The 17,561-nt window shown below is 43.4% G+C and overlaps 1 long non-coding RNA gene across 1 annotated transcript; it reads right to left on the bottom strand.

Annotated features, from left to right (window-relative positions):
* Window positions 1–3,197: 3,197 nt before the first annotated feature.
* Window positions 3,198–6,013, bottom strand: LOC136522471 (uncharacterized). Its single transcript, XR_010775910.1, has 3 exons — window positions 5,545–6,013; window positions 4,361–4,421; window positions 3,198–3,674 (listed from the first exon to the last, which is right to left on the bottom strand). It is a non-coding gene; the product is annotated as an uncharacterized lncRNA (long non-coding RNA).
* Between the last annotated feature and the right edge of the window lie 11,548 nt (window positions 6,014–17,561).

The raw sequence follows: 17,561 nt of genomic DNA, 5'->3' as shown, positions 1-17,561 counted from the left end.
TCAGGGGCTACACCCGCGGGTGCGCTCACGCGCACCCGCTGTCAAAGACAAAAATCCCCCAGACAATTCTATCCGAATCGTCTGGGGGCTCGGGGGCTCCTGTCGGGTTCATAAACCTAGAGTCCCTCATGGACCTGCTTCCCAGCAAAAGCTTGGCCCAGCAGACGACGTTGCGAACGACGCGCAACTCCTGGGTTGGCCCAAAAAACCTAAACGACAGGCCAGAAAGGCGATCCAATCTCTGACCGGAAGGCCTGGCCAGGAGGAACGGTGCCCACTTTCGACTTCGGCCCGCCTCTCCGACCGGGAGGCTTCGCTTCTGACTCCGGCCCGCCTCTTCGACCGGAAGGCCTGGCCGAGGAGGAACAGTGCTCGCTTCCGATTCTGGCCCACCTCTCCGACCGGAAGGCCTGGCCAAGGAGGAACGTCGCTCGCTTCCGACTCCGACCCACTTGTCCGACCAGAAGGCCTGGCCAAACGCCGCTTCCTACTCCGACCGGGGATGCACCGAACCTTTGCTTACAGCTCTTCTCCGACTGACCTAGTCGGAGCCGACTAGGACCAACCGATCGGGGACGCCCGCTCGGTGAGGACCTAGGAAACGAATGGAGCAAGTAAGGCAGAACGCTCAAGTTGACTGCCATACCAAGGGTCGTACCCTGTACACCTGCAGGATAGTACCGATAGGACATGTCAGAAGGGTGCCCTGCAACCTTCCAAACATGTCAGAACCCAAGCAGTGTTGTAGGCGCCGACGTTTATCCTACAGTGTTGTGGGTGCCCTTAAACTCCCATACCAGGCGAACACGGTAAAATCCCCCACATGCCTCTGGGCATCAGCAGTGTTGTGGGCACCGTCATTTGCCATACATGATGAATACGGTAAAACCTCCCACATACGTCTGGCACAAACAGTGTTGTGGGCGCCTACAAACATCTTGTACCCGACAGCATGGGCAACAAAGCTTAGTAGACGTACTCTCTCTCTCTTTCTCTCACTAGTAAGGCTGTCCCCTTCATCTATAAAAGGGGATGCGTTCTCTACTCCAACAAGACACACGACGATCCATCGATCGATCAACAAACAACTCCAAGGACTCGAACGATTCGAACAACCAACGATCGATTCACCCTCTGCTAGCTTTAGACACTCTAAAGCTACATAGAGCTCACGCTCGAATACTTAGCGCACGTAGGAGCTCCCGTCACTCTCGGCCCTTCAGTCCGGAGTCCGATCGGACCTCTTTCACCCCCATCTTTCTCCCTCTCGTTTGTAACCCCACAATAAACTTTGAGCACCTGGGCTCAGGAATAAAGTCATCGACCGACTCAAATTGGACGTAGGGCACGTTGTCTGAACCAGTATAAACCCTGTGTCATTGAGTGCTAGGCCACATCCGATCACGACGTACGATAAAACTACAAATATTTACGTGTTAGTCACTTTCTGCACCGACAAGTACTACTATTAAAACTTTTAAAATAATACTAAAATTAGAAGTAACTTTTAATAGAGAAAACTTTTAATACTAGAGAAAACTTTTAATAATATTATTATATTTGGACAGGGATGACATTGCTTTTCAAGTTTAGGGACCTGCGGTGATTACCATGAAAGTTCAGGGACCGGGATGACACCGTCGACCAAGTTTAGGGACCTGCGGTGATCACTTTAAAAGTTCAGGGATCTAGATGACACCATCTGCCAAGTTTAGGAATCAACAGATATTATTTTAGAAGTTTAGGGATCTAGATGACACCGCCGGCCAAGTTCAGGGACTGACGGTGAACTTTGCTCTTTGTTCTGGGACTAATTATGCTCCTAAAAATAAACTCGTGTAATCGGCGCCGTCTTTGCTTCAATCGATCTCGTAACTAAATCTTGAAGCGTCTCCGCGATGAATGAAAAATGTTCTTCTGTTTGTGACGCCTCCTACTCACTACTCACTACTGCACTGCGAGCACGATCTGCATAGCTTGGTACTGCAACCTATTTTCGTTTGCTGTAACTGGCATTGCTTGGATGTGAATACATGTCCCACGAATCGCATCCGATCGGCAGGCCCAGGCTCTATGTAAGTCTAACAACTAACCAAGTGTACCATGCATGCACAGATGTGTCATGTGTGTCCTCTTCACCACATATCTCCGCAGCAACTTCCACCGATCGACCTGAATAGAGAAGAGAAGGTCAGAATGGTCACCAACGGACATCCCAATTCGTCTCCATACCAAGTTACCAACCAAGATTCAATCGGCGGCGTGGAAACCACGCATGGCACTACTGGTAGAGCACGTTAAAGCGGTGAGCCGGCGGGTCACCTGCCGCTGCCGGCCGGTGGGTAGCGAGTGGTTACCAACCGGCCGGCCGGCCGGCCTTCCCTTCCCGATGCGGCGACGCAGCGGCCGCGCCCACCGGGCGATCCGGGAACGGCGGTCACTGATGGCCGGCTGGGCCATCGTCAGTAACCTCCGGTAGTCCGGTTCCGGTGTCCTGTCTGAGGAGATGCTGAATAATAATGGCCCCACTTTTTTTTTGTATGTTCCCACGCATACACCGATCACAACTGGATTCAGGTTCTTTGCCGAGTGCCTGAGGCACTCGGCAAAGACTAAATTGCACTCGGCAAAGCCTTTGCCGAGTGCGGCACTCGGCAAAGAACACACGGCAAAAAATTGACCGGCAAAGCCTTCTTTGCCGAGTGTCTTTTATCGGGCACTCGGCAAAGGCTTTGCCGAGTGCCCCGGGGACACTCGGCAAAGAAAAGCGACCGTCACGGCACCAGCCCCGTTGACGGTGGCTTTGCCGAGTGCCAACCCTGCAGGCACTCGGCAAAGATTTTTTTATTTTTATTTTAAAATTTTCTTTGCCGAGTGCCAACCCTACAGGCACTCGGCAAAGATTTTTTATTTTTTTTAAAAAAAATTCTTTGCCGAGTGCCAACCCTGCAGGCACTCGGCAAAGATTTTTTATTTTTTTTAAAAAAAATCTTTGCCGAGTGCCAACCCTTCAGGCACTCGGCAATTTTTTTTTTAAAAAAAATTCTTTGCCGAGTGCCAACCCTGCAGGCACTCGGCAAAGATTTTTTTATTTTTTTTACAAAATTTCTTTGCCGAGTGCCAACTCTTCAGACACTCGGCAAAGATTTTTTATTTTTTTAAAAAAAATTATTTGCCGAGTGCCTCCTGTCCGGCGCTCAGCAAAGTTTGGATTTTTTTTAAAAAAAAAATTCTTTGCCGAGTGCCCTCTGGCCGGCACTCGGCAAAGTTTGAATTTTTTTTTTAAAAAAAATCTTTGCCGAGTGCCATGGTCACAGCACTCGGCAAAGCTGGAAAAATATAATTTTTTTTACATTCCATCATGACAAATACATGAGCAGCAACATAGAAGATTTTTAACACTACATAAGCTGTGACTACATTGAGTATGAGGGTTGTTCTTGAGATCCTGCAAAACCATTATAAACCAAAGTACAAATTTAAAAGTGCCAACAACAGAGAATACTGTAATAAGCAATAAGGTTTGCAGCTGGCAATGTTTAGAAAGAAGGGCAGTATGCAGCAGCTCTCTTGCACCATCAATCAACCAAACTTACTTAGACATAGAGAGTGAAGCAGCAGCGCATCCTAAGATATTTAAGGCACCAGGTCTCAGCCAACATGCTCAATCATACCTGAAATGCAAGGAATAAGACCTACCTTACTCGATATAGAAAATAACAATTTGATATGCAATCCAAAATGTGGCCTTTCTAACATAGAAGGCCACTCTATACAGAAAAGTATTACAAAATGAAATACAATTGATATATAAACTGGTTCCATTTGGATTGTATCCTACACAAATTCGCATGTACAGAACAATAGTTCTTGCTCTGTGTCAACTCACTGCATTTATTGTTGTACATTGTACTCGCAGCAGAATGTAGGTGTGCACCATACTGCACAAGCTCTAACTCTGCCGCGATGAAAACTGCAATACAACTTCCTCCTATACTACTTGAGGAGTTCAGAAAGGACCCATAGAATCAGTATGAACGATGATATCTCAAGCACAAGTATAATAGCACATTAACACTACCTGATCCACACTAGTCAGTTAACAAGAGCTTTTAGAATAGTGGTCAGTATAGCACAAGTATAATGAACATTAGCACTATAATAGTGGCTAGTATAGCAGGTTGCTGGGTTCAGACAAGAAAGAAAATGCTTATAGATATGCACTAGCTTTCAGAAATACTAAACTAGTTCCATTTCCTAAAATAGAGATAATTCACAGTGTAGCCGGAAAGATGCCTAAACCGACATAACACAATGCAGCACATATGAAAATGACAGAATGGGAATGTATTATACTTGCCTTCTTCTCAGGAGGTTTTATGCCAAAAAAATTCACCCATCGCTAACTTCTCACTTGATTCCTATACAAGGATGACATGACTACTGTGTTAGTTACATTCATGAAATTGTAGAAAAAAGGTAAAGCAACAACGATGCAGAGTAACAGCTAACACACCAGGCATGTACATGCTAGCTAATATGCAGTGCCAAATTTTTATCTCTTCTCTTGGCTGACTATATATGCTACCTAATTAGCTATATGTGCTTGATCGATCTACCAACAAATCAAGATTGCCGATGAATACTGGCCTTCAATAACCTGCATGATGCACGCTGACCTGACCAGCTCTCCCTATTGTGGCATCAATTGCGCCATTATTGCGATAATTATTGTCTTGAAAACTATGTAGTTATGCATTTGCACAATTTATTTGATATATGGGGGCCTTTCTGACTATGACAACATAGGATACTAATTCTACCACGAACTGGCTGGCCGGTGCCTATGTTCGCCTCCACCTGGTGTTGGACTGTTGGTCGGTATCACATACATACACACAAGTTCATCGATCAGTACGTGATCGTCGAGGCTGCTGGCTGCAGGCAGGCATCGTGTGTTCTAAAATCACGTTCAGAGAACAATAGCTACAGTTCTGAAATCAAGTTCATTTGAGAGAAAATAGTTCACATTTTATCTAGGTAGCCATAACTGCAAGAAATAGGACCATGTAAAATTCACCATGCTAAGTAACATAACTTTATTGTCTGGAAAGGTAAAATAGCAAGTAACACTTCATGGCAGCAACAGACATGGTAAAATTCTTAGCTAACTAACAGGAATATTACTGAAAAGAAAACAGCAAGTAAAATTCACCATGCTAGAGTTTTACAAACACTGGTAAGCACTCCTGCACACTCAATTGTCAGCAGCATTTTCAGAACTGCAACGGCATGCATTTTTTCTGAAATAATAGGCAACAGTTGTCCGTCATGCAGTTTTCTGAGAAATAGATAAACTTGTCTAGAACAACATGGTCACAGACATGCCGTACTAACTCCACAAACATAGTTTCGTAATGGCCCGATGCAAATTTTAGAAAATCATCTACATCAAGATATCAGGTGAACTGTGAATCGTACAGAAATGTAAATCTACGAGCTTCTATTTGATGTGCACTGCTTTTTACATAATGAATGGAGAACCTTACGACGCGAGCAGCTGGAGGCGCCATCCGCGCCGGGCTGCCCCTCCGTGTCGCTGGAAAGGTAGGCCGCGCCGGGCTCCTCCTCCGCGCCGCTGGAAAGGCCACGATGGCCGCTGCAAAGGCCGGGATGGGCGCGGGAGGGGCCGCCTGTTGCCGCGCCGGACCAACCCCGGTCGCGCGCGCTGGACCAGGCGGGCGGCGGCGCCTCCCCCTCGCGAAGGACGCCGGCCGAGGATGGCAGGGGGGCCGTCCAGTCGTGGATTCGTGGATCCGGCGGCAGACACGCCGGCTGCGGCCCCTAGCCGGCGGCGGCGGCGCCCTCCTCCATAGGGCCTTTTTCCCCCGCTTGGTCAAAGCAGCGCTCGGTCGGGCAGCGCGGGCGGCTCGGGCGTGCGGGCGGTGGCGGCGTGGGCGCGGCGCGCGGCGCGGGGGCAGGGGCGGCGCGGGCGTGGGCGTGGGCGCTTGGGCTGGCTGGCTGTCTGTTTGACTGCCCGGCCGGCCGAAGTCGCTTAAGTCACACAGCCGGCTCTTTGCCGAGTGCCGGATCAGGAGGCACTCGGCATAGATTTTTTTTTTTTAAAAAAATCTTTACCGAGTGTCCCAAATCTGGCACTCGGTAAAGATTTAATTTTTTTTAAAATTTCTTTGCCGAGTGTCCTAGATCTGGCACTCGGTAATTTTTTTTTTGAAAAATACTTTGTCGAGTGCTCCTGGCACGACACTCGACAAAGATGTTTTTAAAAAATGTCTTTTTTTTGGAAAAATACTTTGCCGAGTGCTCCTGGTACGGCACTCGGCAAAGATTTAAATTTTTTTAAAAAATGTCTTTGCCGAGTGCCCCGTGGAGGCACTCGGCAAAGAGGAAATTTAAAAAAAAAATTAAAACCCTCTTTGCCGAGTGCCTTATCCGTGGCACTCGGCAAAGACCCCCTTTGCCGAGTGTCATGTCCCGGCACTCGGCAAAGTTTTTTTATTTTTTTTGTTTTTGACCTCAAAATTTTTTGTGCAGCCCTTTTAAAGCACCAGGAACTCCTAGTTAGAATTTGGTGATTTTTTATGGCTTTTTGATATATTTAGTTACTTTATTTCATTTACTTGAATTTTTTCGAAAAATATAATTTTGAACTGCATGTGGTACGAATAATGGAATTTAATGATTCAAAAAATGATAGTCATGTTACTGAGTGTAGTGTGAGGCCGTATCCAGGAACGGACCCAAAATTTCGGACATCTTGTTCACGAAACATGATCGCGAACTTGCGTGCGAAGTATTTTCAAATTCTATAAAAAGCAAACGAAGTCCGAAAATCATGAAACTTGTTGAGATATCGTGATATCATATATGGAGGCTATGATAAAAATTTCAGAAAATTTCGTGTACGTTATCATGTACGATGCTTACAAAGCAGGACATCTCTACATGTGAGATCTGATATCACATGTAGAGATGTCCTGGTTTGTAAGCATCGTACGTGACAACGTGCATGAAATCTTCTGAAATTTTTATTATAGCCTCCACATATGATATCACGACATCTCAACAAGTTTCATGATTTTCGAACTTCGTTTGCTTTTTATAGAATTTAAAAACACTTCACACGCAATTTCGCAGACATGTTTCGTGAACAAGATGTCCGAAATTTCAGGTCCGTTCCTGGATACGGCCTCTCACAACACTCACTAACATGACTATCAATTTTTCAATCATTAAACTACATTATTCGTACCACGTGCAGTTCAAATTTCTATTTTTCGGAAAAATTCAAGTAAACAAAATAAAGCAACTAAATATATCAAAAAGCCACAAAAAATCCCCAAATTGTAACTTGGAGTTCCTGGTGCTTTAAAAGGGCTGCACAAAAAAATTGAAGGCCAAAAACAAAAAAACAAAAAAAACTTTGCCGAGTGCCGGGGTATGACACTCGGCAAAGGGTGTCTTTGCCGAGTGCCAGGCATAAGGCACTCGGCAAAGAGTGTTTTAATTTTTTTTAAAAATTTCCTCTTTGCCGAGTGCATCCACAGGAGCACTCGGCAAAGAAATTATAAAAAAAAATTAAATTTTTGCCGAGTGTCGTGCTAGGGGCACTCGGCAAAGTATTTTTTTTAAAAAAAAATTCTTTGCCGAGTGCCAGATCTGAGACACTCGGCAAAGAATTTTTTTTAAAAAAAAATAAATCTTTGCCGAGCGCCAGATCTGGGGCACTCGGCAAAGAATTTTTTTAAAAAAAAATCAAATCTTTGCCGAGTGCCTAACAGCAGGCACTCGGCAAAGAAGGCCGTGACCGAACGCCGTTTCGCGGGCAGCCTATGCCGAGTGTAGAGATTTTGCCGAGAGTCTGGCACTCGGCAAAGAAGTCCTTTGCCGAGTGCCCTTGTTTGCCGAGTGCCCGGCACTCGGCAAAGAACTCTTTGCCGAGTGCAATTCTTTGCCGAGTGCAGCACTCGGCAAAGAAGGTCTTTGCCGAGTGCCCGAGTTTTGACACTCGGCAAAGAATTTTGCACTCGGCAAAGTCTCTGTTTCCAGTAGTGGATACACCACGGCTCTAGTAAGATGACCGATGACGTGTATTGACTGGTGTGGACTGGAGGTCGTGTAAGTCCTCGTATAGTCGTATGTCCGGCCGGGGTTGCGCGCGTGCGTCCATGTGGCCTTCTCTTCATCACCGAACGAGATCGGCAAGAAATTGGATAGGTAGCTGGTGGCTGATTGATCGCGCCCATGGATCAGATAGGGACAGCGCACGCATGCAGGAAGGAATCACCAATTGATCACCATCACGAAATGAAAGAACCAGCAGGCCGGAGCAAAGTCTCCGACGACGTCCTGTTCGATCCGGGCGGGAACGTGATGCTCGGTTTTAATGCCCGGCATGCATACATGCTCGTCCAGATGTCCGTCGATCATCCCCACAGGCCACAGCTCAAAAACATTGACCGGTCGAGAGCTGGCCGTCCGGCCCGTCAGCCTCACGCACCTGGACACGATAAGCACCGCTAGGCCGCGCTAGATATGATCGGTCGAGCGAGCGATCAGCCCCCCTAGCTGTCACACACAGACACGCAGTCACGCCACATTGATCGCGCCGCGACAGCGCAAGGTGCCATGGATGCGGGCCGCGTGCAATCTCGACACGCGAGGGTGGGTGCAAACATCCGGATACCTGATTTGCTGCATGCAAACGCGCCCGGTAGCTCCTAATTGGGGGGCGGCGGCGGTGTTCGCATGGTCCACCAGGAGTGTCTGGCCGGCGGTGGCGGCTCTGATGAGTTCGATCGTGGCGCGGCCGGCCGGTTTGCCGTGTGCGTGTGCGCTGCATGCAGCTGCCTGCCTCGATCGCGACCGAGTCCACGGCGCGTCGTCTGCCGGACGGTGCTCCGTGCTTACTGCTTACAGTACTGTTACACAGGGCCGTCGTCTCTTGATGAGGGTGCCCGTACGCGTCCGGTCGACGAGCTCGCACGGCGCAAGAGACATTGACCAGACGCGCTTGCTCCTGCTGGCTCTCGCGCCGGCGCCCATGCCGCACCACCGCCCAGGCCCCCCACCGGCACAGGATGGGCGTGCTTGCATATCATGACCGCGGGGGCGCACCGCACATTGATTGTCGACAGTGGAAGTCCAGAGTCCTTACTCCTTAGGCCTTGTTCGGTTTCAGGTGGACGTCACCTCTGGTGTCACGTGGGGTAATGTATGTGGTGTTCGAATATTAATAAAAAGCATGATTTATATAAAGTTATCATCCGGAGCAGCCATTTGTATCTTCAAGATAACACATAGATAGAATTACTATGGTACATAAGTACATGTGATAACACATATAGAATTACTAAATCCAATTAAATATAATAACACATAATATTTCATAAGGATAAACAATAATAAGGTATAGGCTTTGGAATCGAATCAAAAACACTTTCGATCCAAAAACATGGAAATAAGTACATGTATATATATACACATAGAATGATACAATATATTTTCTCTCTCTCTCAACACATAGAAATAAGTGCATATGTCTATATCTCTAGATATGCATGTGATAACACATAGAATGTCTCTCTAGATACAATTTTCTCTCTCTCTCAACACATGAAAATAAGTACATGTATATATACATATAGAAATAATTAAGTACATATGTATACATATAGAATCTCTCTCTAGATATATATAGAGAGATAGAATATATAATTACTAAATCCAATTAAATAAATCTAACATGAAATCAGATAAACTAGTAATAGATAATACATTTTAATCTAACATATATCAAAAACTATAATAAAAACTATCTAAATAAAATACTAATTAAATTTTAATACATTTAAATCTAACATATATCAAAAACTATCTAAAAATAACTAAAAAACTAACAATAAACTACTAATTAAAATTTAATACATTTTAATCTAACATATAGCTGAGACTTTGTAAAAAAAATCTAAAAAACATGGCCGATCGAGAGCACAGATCAAGAGTTCGACGGAGGGTACGGTGGGCGCGCGGGAAGCGTCGGCGACGGAGGGTGGGGTCGGGTGCGGCGGCGGAGACGGGATGCGGCGCGTGATGCGGGCCGAGAGAATGGCGCGGCCGGGCGGGGGTAGACGACGACGGCGGCGCGGCAGAGACGAGCTCGACGACGGCGGATGGCGCGGCCGGGCGGGGCTGAGCGATGGAGGCAAGATCGAAGAGTAACAGAACAGACGTTCGATATATATAGGCCGGGACCCTTTAGTCCCGGCTGGTAAAACCAACCGGGACTAAAGGTCCAACCCTTTAGTCCCGGTTGATCTTACCAGCCGGGACTAAATGTCCTTTAGTCTCGGCTGGTGTTACCAGCCGGGACTAAAGGTATTTTTGGGTGGGCACCGAAATTGCCGCCCACCCTTTAGTCCCGGTTCTTGGCCTGGGCCGGGACTGAAGGCCTCAAATTTTAGCAACCCGCCAGCGTAATTGGAAAGGCCTGGGATTTTGATCTTGTTTAATACTAGGTTAATCAATTAATTCCATAGCAACTTCAATACTTTGCAATATTTATTTTAAAAAAATACTATTGATTAACTAATTATTTATTGTAAATAGGAAAATTTTGTAACCTAAAGTTTTTAATTTCTTTTATGAATATAGAATATAAATGTTACTAATACTAAGTATTTTGTTAATGCAAAAATATATTTGTAACTTAAAATTAATAAAACTAATATTATTCTATAGGAAATTTATTATCACATTATTGTAACGTCAATGTTTCAATTTTTTCTCGGTTTTTGACCAAAATTGACAGGAAATTTTTGTTGAACCTATAAAAATAAAGAAAATATAGTATTTTTTGTTCTACAACTTTTTCAAATGAAAAATGGCCTATATAAGGATTATATATATGGATGAGCTTAACAAACTTGGTATTCAAAAATTTTCAATTTGAGACAATCTAGGGTTCCAAAAACTAGTTTATAGGCGTTGAAATTTAAAAATCACAAATTTGAACCATCCAAACTTTCTCAAATGGAAAGTTGACCAAAACAACAATTGTAGATCTTTTTGAGTTTAACAAACTTGGTATTCAAAACTTTTCAATTAGAAGTAATTTAGAGTTCATAATACTAGAGTCAAAGTATTGTTTTTTTATTTGACCAAATTTGACTTGGTCAAACTTGCTCAAATGAGACACTAAATGACCTCAGATGAAAAAACTTTGAATACCAAGTTTGATCATCTCAGCAAGATCTACAATTATTACATAGCTCATTTTCCCATTTGAGAAATTTTTATCGAACACTAGTCACAACTTCTTGAATCTCATATAGACTTTCTAAAACTATGTCACACACTTGTGAAATTTGAACTACATTTTGTTCAATCTTTCTCAAATGAAAAAATGGCCTATATAAGGATTGTAGATATTGATGAGCTTAACAAACTTGGTATTCAAAACTTTTCAATTTAAGACAATCTAGGGTCCCGAAAACTAGTTTGTAGGCGTCGAAATTTAAAAATCACAAATTTGAACCGTCCAAACTTTCTCAAATGGAAAGTTGACAAAAACAACAATTGTAGATATTTTTGAGTTTAATAAACTTGGTATTCAAAACTTTTCAATTTGAAGTCATTTAGAGTTTATAATACTAGAGTCAAAGTGTTATTTTTTTATTTGACCAAATTTGACTTGGTCAAACTTGCTCAAATGAGACACTAAATGACCTCAGATGAAAAAACTCTGAATACCAAGTTTGATCATCTCAGTAAGATCTAGAATTGTGAAGTCATAATATATTACATAATATCCGTCTCTAAAACATAATATATTAAACATGCATCGTTGTATCATGCGGGCACAATAGTGAATTTCTTCTTGATGTATGACCCTTGGTTATGATCTTGTCGTAACCATGGAGTGTCTTCATCATTTAACATGATGCTTGATCTTTCTTCACTATGAAGGGTGGAATTCGGACATTTCTTTCGTAATCTTCTGACATGTCTGACTTGTCTTCAATTCCCACTATATTTATTTTCCCAGAAAGAATTATGTGGCGCTTTGGCTCATCCCTCATTGAGTTGATGTCTTCGTTTTTTCCTCTCTTTGATTTTGTAGACATGTCTTTCACATAGAACACCTGACTCACATCGACAGCAAGGACGAATGGTTCCTCTTTGTACCCAATATTGTTGAGGTCCACTGTTGTCATTCCATACTCTTTGTCGACTATTACCCCTCCTCCGGTCAGCTTCACCCATTGGCACCGAAACAAAGGGACTTTAAAATTAGGTGCATAGTCTAGTTCCCATATCTCTTCTATGTGGCCATAATATATTTGTATATTCCCATTTGGATCTGTGCCATCTATGCGAACACCACTATTTTGATTGGTGCTCCTTTTATCTTGGGCAACTGTGTAAAATATATTCCCATTTATCTCGTACCCTTGGTACATGAGGATATGCCACGATGGTTGCCTAGCCAACAAATACAGTTGCTCATTAATATTGTCATCGCCTTGACATTCTTTTCGCAACAAACCACTAAAACTTTCTATGTGCTGACGCATAATCCAAGCTTCAGTCTTTCCTGAAAACTTAGATCGTAAGAACTCCTTATGTATCTCGATGTATGGATGCACCAATGATGAGTTCTAAAGAACTGTGTAGTGTGCTTTATTGAAATAATCGTCTTCCATGCCGATATATATTTTCTTCCCTAAAGTTCCTTTACCACTGAGTCTCCCCTTGTGTCGTGATTCGGGAACGCCAATCGGGGCAAGGTCAGGAATAAAGTCAACACAAAACTCAATGACCTCCTCTGTTCCATAGCCCTGGGCGATGCTTCCTTCAGGCTTAGAACGGACTTTCACATATTTCTTCAAGACTCCCATAAATCTCTCGAAGGGGAACATGTTATGTAAGAACACATGTCTAAGAATACTAATCTCCTTCACCAAATGAACTAGGATGTATGTCATGATATTAAAGAAGGATGGAGGGAACACCAACTCAAAGCTGACAAGACATTGAACCACATCATTCTGTAGAGTAGCTAGTTCCACTAGACTGATTGCCTTCTAAGAAATTGCATTGAGGAATGCACATAGCTTCACGGTGGCTAGACGTACATGTGGAGGTAGAATTCCTCTTAAAGCAACTGGAAGCAATTGCATCATAAGCACGTGGCAGTCGTGGGACTTTAAGTTTAGAAATTTCTTATCTGGCACATTTATTATACCCTTTATATTGGAGGAGAATCCTGATGGGACCTTGATGCTGCTTAGACATTCGAACATGTTGTCCCTCTCTTCTTTGCTAAGCGTGTAGCTAGCAAGACTTAAGTAATGACATCCATCATATGTCTTCTATGGATGAAGGTTGTCTCGTTCTTTCATGCCCTGCAAGTCCTAGCGTGCTTCAAGTGAATCCTTTGGCTTCTCGTACACACCTATGAATCCTAACAGGTTCACACAAAGATTCTTTGTCAGGTGCATCACGTCGATTGCGTTGCGGACCTCTAGGACTTGCCAATAGGGTAGCTCCCAAAAGATGGACTTCTTGTTCCACATGGGTGCGTGTCCCTTAGCATCTTTGGGAACAGATTCACTGCCTTATCCCTTTCCAAATACTACTTTCACATCCTTGACCATTGCGAGTACATCTTCCCCGGTTCGGTTATGAGGCTTCTTCCGGTGGTCTGGCTTACCTTTAAAATGCTTCCCTTTCTTTCTTACTTGGTGATTCAAAGGAAGGAATCGACGATGGCCAAGGTACACGACCTTTCGACATCTTTTCAAATATATACGGTCAAGGTCATCAAAACAATGTGTGCATGCATTATATCCTTTGTTTGTCTGACCTGAAAGATTACTTAAAGCAGGCCAATCATTGATTGTTACGAACAACATTGCTCGTAGGTCAAAGTGTTCTTGTTTGTACTCATCCCAGACACGTACACCTGGTTTGTTCCATAAAACTAGAAGTTCTTCAACTAATGGCTTCAGATAGACATCAATATCGTTGTCAGGTTGCCTTGGACCTTGGATGAGGATCGGTATCATAATGAACTTCCGCTTCATGCATAACCATGGAGGAAGGTTGTAGATACATAGAGTAACTGGCCAAGTGCTATGACTAGTGCTATGCTCTTCAAAAGGATTCATACCATCTGTACTTAAGGCGAACCTTAAGTTTCTAGCCTCATTTTCAAACTCTAGAAATTCCCTATCTATCGCTCTCCACTGGGACCCATCAGCTGGGTGTCTCAGCATATTGTCTACCTTACGGTCTTCTTTATACCACCGCAACAACTTTGCATGGTCTTTATTTCTGAACAAACGTTTTAAGCGTGGTATTATAGGAGCATACCACATAACCTTGGCAGGGATTTTCTTTCTAGGACGTTGTTCACCCTCGACGTCACCAGGATCATTGCGCCTGATCTTATACCGCGATGCTTTACATACCGGGCATTCATCCAAATTCTCATATTCATTGCCATGGTAGAGGATGCAGTCATTAGGACATGCATGTATCTTCTGGATTTTTAATCCCAAAGGGCAGACAACCTTTTTTGCTTCATACGTAGTGGTGGGCAATTCATTTGGCTTCGGAAGCATCTTCTTTATGAGGTTCAATAAATTCCCAAATGCCTTGTTGGATACACCATTCTTTGCCTTCCACTGTAGCAATTCCAGTGTTGTACCCAGCCTTTTTTGCCCCTCTTCGGCCGTCGGGTATAGCAACTTCCTATGATCCTCAAGCATGCGCTCGAACTTAACTTTCTCTTTTTCACTTTCCCATTCTTGTTGTGCATCACGAATGGCATCGCCAAGAGCATCACCGAGATCATCTTCTACCGCTACCACTTCTTCATCTCCCCTCATTATAGTATCATCAAAGGCACCATACTGAGCAATAATGTCATTAATGTCTAAATCTTCCCCTTCACCTTCTTCCATCATGACCCCGCTTTCTCCATGCTTAGTCCAACATATATAGTTTGACATAAAACCTGACTTAAGCAAATGTGAATGAAGACTCATTGAGCTTGAATATTCCTTTAAATTCTTACATAGGGCATATGGACAACACATGAAACCATCCCGCTTATTTGCCTCGGCCACACCTAAGAAATAGTGCAAGCCCTCAATAAAGTCTTGGGAGCGGCGATCGGCATTGTACATCCAATGTCGTGACATAATTTGTATTACACGACAAATTATGAAAACCTTGAACATAATTAAGTATTTTATTACACAACATAAATGACACACACACGGTTGATTAATTAACTAAGCCTGGCTATAACGTAAGCAATCACAACTATCACTAAACAAACTAAAACTACAATGCACTTCAGTAACATAATTATTTCGTGATCGTACGCAACTAAAATAGACAAATCATTCTTCTATTGAATATCAATAAGCTTCTCCTGCTGGCTCACTGCCTCATCAGCAGCAGCCGCTATCTCAAATGCACCCAAATTCTGCACGTATGTAGCATAATCTTCCTCCCAGTACCAACCATCGCATCCATTGCCCTCCCACTGAAATTAAAGCCAAAAAATATTTAGTCAAAATATTCAAGAAAAGCAGGTCAATTAGCCATAATTATAAAATGCGTAAGAAACTCACATCGCGATCCGGGCACTTGTAGAAAACACGACCCTTGTTGGATCCCTGTCTCTTGACTCGGTACTCCATTACAATCTTCTGCTTACACTTGCCGCATATAATGAGAGGGAGTTCTGGCCTCAGTCGTTTCGCAACCAAACGAGAGGCCGAGGATCCGGTACCAGTTGTCATCTACTTTCTATACTTATTTTTGCAAACTAGTGTAAATTTCATATTTTCTAAAATGATATATTTAAACAAAACTAGTACGGATTTCACATGTTTCAATAAATAACTATCCGTACTAGTTGACCTTGCTTACGTGATCATCTCGGCCAGCATTTCTCCACCGGACGGCACCGTACTTGACCAAGGAAGAGCTCCGATTCTACGAGAAAGGGAACACGGTCTTCCACGACCGTTGCCGCTCTCCCTCGTAGAATCAAAGTTCCTCCTTGACGTCCGTTACCGCTCGGCAGAGAACATGTTGGCCGAGCTGAACACGGTCCGCAAGTTCAACTAGTACGGATTTTCTATAATTTTCTAACTATTTACTAAGTTTTTCATTTCATGAAAAATTTAATTCTAAAAAAAGGCATGATTTCTAAGTAGTTCATTTCATGGAAAAAATAATTCTAAGTGACCTGCTCGATATCGGCGAGCTCACGGACGTTTAGGTTGCCGAGGATAGTAACATTTGTAGATGACATTTATAGGTCTGAAGTTATCAAATATCCATCAAATTATAGCTCAAAAACATGTTTCAATAAATAACCATCCATACTAGTTGACCTTGCTTACGTGATCAACTCGGCGAGCATTTCTCCACCGGACGGCACCGTATTTGGCCAAGAAAGAGCTCCGATTCTACGAGAAAGGGAACACAGTCTTCCACGACTGTTGCCGCTCTCCCTCATAGAATCAAAGCTCCTTCTTGACATTCGTTACCGCTCGGCAGAGAACATGCTCGCCGACTTGAACATGGTCCGCAAGTTCAACTAGTACGGATTTTCTACAATTTTCTAACTATTTTCTAAGTTTTTCATTTCATGGAAAATCTAATTCTAAAAAATAAAATGCATGATTTCTAAGTATTTCATTTCATTTGATGAACTAATTTAACTTTTGTTTATCCAAACATATATGCAAATCATCATGTCATTTTGAGCTAAAAATGACATATAAAATCATAATAAAGTCCAACATATAAAGTTACACATGCATCTACATCGCAAAATGAGATAAGGTACTGATAAAACATAAGAGGATTAAGTTTGTTACCTCCAAAATCGAAGAGCAACACCAATGGAGGGGGAGAGAGCAAGAACAACAGCAAGCTGAAGAACAGAGGCAGTGAGTTTGAATGGAATGGCTCGGGCTCAGGGAGGAAGAAATGAGCTGAATTATAGGCCGGGATAATTAGTCCCGGTTAGGGGTCCAAATCGGAACTAAAGATTAATCTTTATTCCCGGGGCATCACCCAAACCGGGACTAAAAGCTTTAGTCCCGGTTGGTATTACCAACGACTAAAAGTAAACCTTTAGTCCCGGTTGGTAATACCAGCCGAGACTAAAGATCCCTGCCCCGCAGACGACCGTTGGGCAGAGACCTTTAGTCCCGGTTGGTATTACCAACCGGGACTAAACCGGGGAAAAAAAAATACCGAGGCTAATGCTAAATTGGAATATCGTTCTAAAGTTTGTTCTCTAGTAGTGCGGGTTGTTTAGCGCTATGGTTTTTCCCCATTTATGAGCCTGCACAAGCTTGCATGAATCTTGTGCAGACCTATTTCACTCTTCACTCTCACTTTATATTTGTCTTTTTCATTTCATTGCGTACACTAGTTTTGCCATCTTATTTTGACCTTTAGAATAAGGACGTAAGTTAGTTTTGCTCTGGTATAACAGAGTCTCT

This window comes from Miscanthus floridulus, chromosome 18 (assembly GCF_019320115.1).
Source record: "Miscanthus floridulus cultivar M001 chromosome 18, ASM1932011v1, whole genome shotgun sequence".
Classification (NCBI taxonomy): domain Eukaryota; kingdom Viridiplantae; phylum Streptophyta; class Magnoliopsida; order Poales; family Poaceae; genus Miscanthus; species Miscanthus floridulus.
The sequence above is the reverse complement of the archived record's forward strand: the minus strand, read 5'-3'. Positions and strand labels throughout refer to the sequence as shown.